The sequence below is a fragment of the Acartia tonsa genome, chromosome 3 (genome assembly GCF_053477335.1).
Source record: "Acartia tonsa isolate MP-2025a chromosome 3, ASM5347733v1, whole genome shotgun sequence".
Lineage (NCBI taxonomy): Eukaryota > Metazoa > Arthropoda > Copepoda > Calanoida > Acartiidae > Acartia > Acartia tonsa.
Window position 1 is genome coordinate 7,552,412 of NC_137262.1, and position 6,939 is coordinate 7,559,350.

General features: G+C 31.9%; 1 long non-coding RNA gene across 1 annotated transcript; it reads right to left on the reverse strand.

Moving 5' to 3' along the window:
* Window positions 1–886: 886 nt before the first annotated feature.
* LOC145313208 (uncharacterized) lies at window positions 887–2,928 on the reverse strand. The gene is made up of 2 exons (XR_013877285.1): window positions 2,849–2,928; window positions 887–1,851 (listed from the first exon to the last, which is right to left on the reverse strand). It is a non-coding gene; the product is annotated as an uncharacterized LOC145313208 (long non-coding RNA).
* Window positions 2,929–6,939: the final 4,011 nt, after the last annotated feature.

The following is a 6,939-nucleotide window of genomic DNA, read 5'->3' on the forward strand; positions in this document are numbered from 1 at the left end:
TTTCTACGAATATAGAAATGTACAATCATAAGATTAATACCAGTTTTTTTAGCCCGTGACTTCGGCATCTCGGGGCTAAAAAAACTAGTTTTTAATCTTATAATTGTACATTTTATATCCGCGGAAAGCCGTTTATAATACGATGCGAGAAATAACTATTCTCGTATTCATTCGAATCCGGTGGATAGGAACCGTTTCTCATCCATACGAAAAAAACTATGTCTAGCAGCGTATTATATCAAGCTTTTTACGAATATTAAAATGTACAATCATAAGATTAAAACCAGTTTTTTAGCCTGTGTCTTCGTCACCTCGGGGCTAAAAAATCTGAATCCTATGATTGTACATTCTATATCCGCGGAAAGCGGTTTATAATACGATGAAAGAAATAACTATTCCTTGACTTGTAAGAAGCTTCGCTGCAAAGAAGAAGCATTTTATTCAGCAGTTAGCAAAATCTGTGTATGAACACACAGACAGACATTGTTTTTCTTTACATAAGGATGACAAAAGAAAAAATAAATATTTAGAATTAAGTTTATATTGGTAGGCATTTATTATTAGCATTTAGTAAACATTGGAAAAAATAGATAATATATTTCTATAAATATAAATATAACGATACAATTTTAATACCTAACAAAAATTAGGCATCATAAAAATCAAAAAAAGTTTAGGTTTGTTCTTGCGTGATAATACAAAAGTCTAGTTTTCTTCTTTAATAAAACAAAAGGGACAACATCTATAAAAGCAAAGCCCTGAAACATTTAGTTTTAGGAATTGATTATAGAGATGCTTCGCTTATAAATTGTACTTTGTGGTAATAGGAATCCGTAACTCAAAATCAAAAGAAAAGGATAATTACAACATACAGAAGGGGGGGGGGCGGTTGTGCCACTTTTTGAGACCAAAAGTAAAATGCACATGATCTCAGCCCATAAAAGAGTTACAGCTCTAAAATTCGGCACAGCAGTTGCTTTTTGTGGAGCTGTAACTCTTGTATAGGCTGAAATCATGCGAGTTTTACTTTTGGTTTCAAAAAGTAGTACATCCACCCACCCACATTTGATGTAAAAATAAGTAAAAAATCACCACATTTTAAATGTGGTGATTATAGAGTTGATACGCTTCCTAACTAATTTCATAGGAATCAGCATACAAAGTTTGAAATTGAAATCACATAATAATAAAAAACACCCATAGTAAAGGATTAATTTACAATAAAACTCTAGACATAATGAATCAATTGATGTATAAAATTAACTTGAATTTAGGGGAGGGACATCAGATTGGTTCTGATGGTTATAAAAACAAAAACCGCAGTTCTTCGCAAAATTTTTTTACCATTTATCGCCAAATCTATCAATTTGGACTCATCAAAAAAAACTTTTTTTTATTAAAGTCATTTTAACATATTAAAAAAATTGTCAAATGCAAATATTGAAAAAATTATATAAAATTATTTAATTCTGCAAGAAAATGCAAAAATAATTCTGCAGAAAATAGCGGTTTTCAGCCAGAGCAGTGTTTCCAATGCCGTTTACTCACAGTTCCACATAATACCTCTTTGTAGCAACTGCCATGAATAATATCAGTGATGTACCTAACTTTTTTTAGTTAAGTTCCTTTGTTTCAGACTTGTCACTTTTTTATCTATTATGATTAATTAAATTCATTTTGTAACTTGTCCTGTGTGTGAAGGAGAGCAAAATGTCATAGTATTGCAGGAATATCCATTGTAATAGATTCTATCACTTATTATTCTTTATCACTCCAAAATGTTCAAATTAAGTACTCTAAGTTGTTTATAGTTCTGTCCACAAGTTTTCTGGGTGGCGTTCAAAATGTTATCTGAAAATAAAATTCATAGTAAATTTTCGTTAATTAAGAATTAGAGTCAAATAATGATTAAGAAATATAGAGTGACAAATATAATTTTAACTTATCGGAAGTAGAGCCATTTAGAGTTGCCACGTTTACACTAAATTGCTAGAAAAAAAACACGAGTAAGAGATAAGGTTATTTGAAATGTGTAAATAATCAATTATCTGGTAAAATTAGACAGACTACCAATCCCAGGGGTTGCTATTCAGCCAATTAATTCCATTTGAAATAGTTGAAAATTAAATATTTTGTTGGTTAGAGTTGGGGTAAAACTTGTTTTTGGATGTATCTGGAGGGAAGTGAGTAAGAGGAGGAGCAAAAATGGAAGGGGGTTGTGAGGAAATTTTTACTTAGAATTGTTTGTCAGATTAACATTTCGTTTTTCCTGACCTATCCTAATAGTAAAAGCAAGAGTATTACCTAAGAGTAAGGAAAGGCCTAAATTTGATTACTTTTCAATTAAAACCTTTAATGAAAATAAGCCCTACTTCTAAAATCATTGATTGAAAGTTGAAATCTGCAAAATTAATATAGAGGAGAAGGAATGTAATGACTCCAAAAAGTAGTACTCATTCCTGTGCACTGTTAGGACTTCCAGGTTGTGCAATAAAAATGTGGAAATATGATTCTAACTACATAAGAGACAATACCTTCCAATCCACCCCCCCCCCCAAAAAAAAATGAAATAATAAAAAATCTTTTGGGAATAGTCTCTTTCGTAACATCGCCCCATAAGGGGCGATTCGTCGTATTTTTAAAAAGGCTTTTTATAGATTATTTTAGGTTAGGTTAGGTTATATTGGTTAGGTGATTGCCCCACAGGGTTAGGTAATTGGCCCTGCAGGGTTAGTGCCCCTCGCAGGGGCTAGAAATAGGAAAATACTGTGAAAAATATGAAGAAAATTGTCCCATAAGGTGCTATGTTACGAAAGGGACTATACAACATCTTTTTGTTTTCAATTACCTTATATATAATTGTATTATAGATAATGTCGTGCTTACTGACGGATGACTGTGTTACTGTATATGCCAGTCATACTTTCTGAAACAAAAAATAGTTGAAATTAATTAAGATACAAATAAATATTATGTAAATAAATACAGAGTTTTCTCTCTGTTGGGGGGGGGGGGGTGAGGGGGGTAGGAGGTTGGGTCTTTGATAAATACAATTTATTTGTTTATGTTTTATCGTAATAACTTAAAATTAAAGTAATTATAGACTTTTTAAACTTTTGAATATTAAATATCTTGGGTACATATTTCATTATACAACCCTCGAGAATAACACAATAAGTAGCAAAGCATAAAAAAAAACATTTTTGTTGTAACCAACTAACAACCGAATGGATTTTAAAAATGTTAATTAGTTTCAATGGATTTTTCATGATTTTTTGGGGCAACGCTTCGCAATTAAGAAGTGTATATCTATAACCCTTAGGTCAAAATACTATGTTAACTATGTGCAGTGCACTGAATGATTGATAGTACAGGTATTATTTACAATTTTTTTCGAATTATAGATTTGCTTCGCTTACAAAACAATTAATTAGAAGACAATACAAATTAATGTACCAAAAACAAAATAAATTCTAATAAATCACTGAACTTATACGTGTTTTAGATGTCGTTGGGGGTTAACACATTCCAAATTCTTAATTACAAAACACCCCTAATACCTAGGGAGGGAGGGAACAATAAACTATTTTTTACACTAGTCTCCATTGTTTTATTATAACGTTTTTTGTTCTTTGGCTAAACCACTTTGTCCAAACGTTTCAACCACTAATTATATTCTACAGAAGGGGCAATTTTGTGCATTATCATTGGGGATGTACATTAATTTATCGGCCATTGTCTTATCCCTTTAGATTCCTGCCAATAGATACCCGACAATCCTTAAACTAAATATTAAAGAAAGTAACAGCTGATTAATGTTTACATTTTTGTTGAGGAACTTGTCCGCACGATTTCTCTACTGGTAAGTTGGGTCAATTTCTGTCAACTACTTTCATCCCCCGAATTAGATATTTATTTTAGCTTTTTATCTTCTAAATAAATATTTTGGAGAAAAAATTTCTTTAATTAGAGAATTATCTTAAATTTATTTAGATGTTTTAGGCTAGATGTGCAAAGATTCATGACAATTAATCAAAGTATTTTTAGAGGAAAATTTATCAAGGAACAAAATAGCTAAAAATAGAGTCCTTAAAAGTTGGGATTTCGGGCTTTAGTAAAAACCTCTCTATATTTTATGCAACGTACAAAGAAACTTAATTTTTTTGAGAGATTTCGACTAGAAAGAGGGGTGTTTTTATTGTAAAAATCGAATCAGTTACAGGCAACCTAAAATTGTGACAAAGATGAGCTTTTAATTTTGCTTCTAGGCTTTGCATTTTAATTTTAAAAATTTTCATAGAAGCATTGGGATTCTTTCAAAATTTCCATGTACTATAAAATGTCATTTTAAAATGTCTATAACTTTTTTGTTATTGAAGCTGGAGGCTTCAAATTTTGGGTGTTGGGTCTACTTGTGGCAGTCTTTCAGCAGTTAGAGCGGGGTATTTCTTGCAGGCTTCCTTTAACTGCTGAAAGACTGCCACGAGTAGACCCAATACAAAAAATTTGAAGCCTTCAGCTTCAAAAACAAAAAAGTTATAGACATTTCAAAATCATGTTTTTAGTACAATGAAAATTTTGAAAGTTTTTCATTGCTAATAATAAAATTTTCATTATTAAAATACGTCGCCTAGAAAATTATAAGCTTATTTTTGGGAGAAACTTAGGATGCCAGTAACTGATAACATTTTTACAATAAAAACACCTTTCTTTACAGTCAAAATCATTTTAAAAAATCAGTCTAATTTGCGTTGTATTGAGAGTAATGTAGCGTGAGAATGCCAGCCTTTAGGATTTCTAGCCAATCAGAAGTCTGAGTCAATGCTAAGTTTGCTGAAAAACCAATTACAGCTGAGCATCTGTATTACTTACAATAGTTTCATTTTTTCCCGCTTTTATTTTACGCTTTCAAACGCAATTTAAAACAAATTTTTTAAAAGACATTTTGACCATAAAAAAGGGTGTTTTATTGTAAGAATGTTACACAGTGGGGTCTTTTGACAAAAAGCGGGACATCTAAAAAATTTAAAATCGACTTTTATCTATCCTAGGACCTAATAATGGCTGTAAGTAGACAGCTAGAAAAGAAATTCTAAAAAAATATTAATTTTGGGCGGATTTATGCCATTTTTAAAAAGGGCAGTGAAAAACTTCTTGTCAGTTTTCATGATTTTCCAGATTTTTTTACCCACTTTTTTCAAAGCAATAAAAAATAAATTTATGTTCATCTTATAAAAATATTTTTTGGTTGAGGTACTTTTCAGATACCTGTAGAACTGTCTAATTAAAGAAAAAAAATTTTTAAAAATTTTTTGGCGTGTAAACTGACATTTTGTAAGAAAATTTTACCAAAAATATAAAGATTTTTAACCCAAAAAATCAGTTTTCTCCATTTTAACCAAAAACTGCCAGGAGGGCGGGGTTTTTGCAATAATAATATTAATATGCAACATGTATTGTGTATAAAACAGTTTTCAATATGCTCCCAGTCGTTTTTGAGTAATTAAGCGTTTTATATTGCATGACTTGAATAATTTCGTTCTTGTTAATTTTAAATTTTCCCCCGTTAGAGGGAGAAGGAGTCATTTTTGAGCCCAAAGTCATCTCTGCAATATTTTCAAACTTTTGGAGGCGGATCTTTCTTTATGTATATGTATTGGGTCTACTTATGGCAGGCTTTCAGCAGTTAAAGAGAGGTATTTCTTGCAGGGTTCCTTTAATAGTTGGTCTTCCATTTATTAAAGAATTTAATTCAAAAATTTTAATAGAAACAGATTAACCCTTAACGGTTGGGGGGGGGGGGCGTTTAACGCCCCCCCATCCGGTTTTTTCTATCTCATTTTCTGTGTGTGAAAGATAAAGAGCCCAAACTGCTTGACTTTTTAAGTATGGGTATGACACATAACTGAGAGTTGGAATTTTTTGAATATCTCCATCCTGGCGGGCACAGGATGCCAGCAAACCTGGCAGGGTCATCCAGGTAAAGAGCAAAAATATTTTTTGACTAAAACAAAGCATTTTATCATACCAAAATACTAAAAAATCCTCTAGTAGTACATCCTATATAAAATACAGGTGTCACTTTCAGGTTCCAGGTATGATCCTGCAGGTCCTGATCCTCCAGGTCTCCAGAAATCTTTAAATGACTCCTGTGGCCGTAATTTTTGACTTAGAGACTTCAAATTTTAAACTTAAGCTTTTCTTACATGTCTACATAAGGTATTAAAATTTCATGAAGATCCGCCGCCGTTTTCCCGCCGACCGCCGACTGCGGCGGCTGGCAGCTGCCAAGTACAGCTGCGGCCGCTGAAACTTATATTTGATATTTCTAATGTAAAATTTACATAAAAATAAACATCTTCTGGAATAAAAATTTTCTTCTAGCTTCAAAAATAAGAAAGTTACAGCCGTTTGAAATTTTTAAGTAACAAAAGACCTAAAAACAAAGGTTGTTGAATAAAAAGGTGAAGGAAGCGAAAATTGACTTAGACTTATAAAAGGTCGGAAATTCATTATCAAACCATGGACTTGCACAAAAAAAATTAGCCCTCTAGCTCTAATAGGATATGAGATAATAAGGGGGGGCGTTGAACGCCCTCCCCCCCCCCCAACCGATTAAGGTGCGGCAAGGGGCCCGACTGTAAGGGGTTAATTACAATTTGTTACTTAGCAGTTTATTAGAAATATATAGAAAATTATAGAAATATTTATCCTACAGTCAAGAATCAGATAACCTGTAGAGTCATATATTAGCACAATTGAAAAAAGGATATCGATTTGGTCAAACTGGTCCTATAATCCATCAACTTAAAACTTAAATCTAGCAGATAAACACCTTTGTTTATTTTTTGTTGTTTATGAATCATTCCAGTAATACAGCAAAGGAATTTTTCAACCATATGATTTCTAAAAAAAAATATCTTTGTCTTAAGAAGTGCA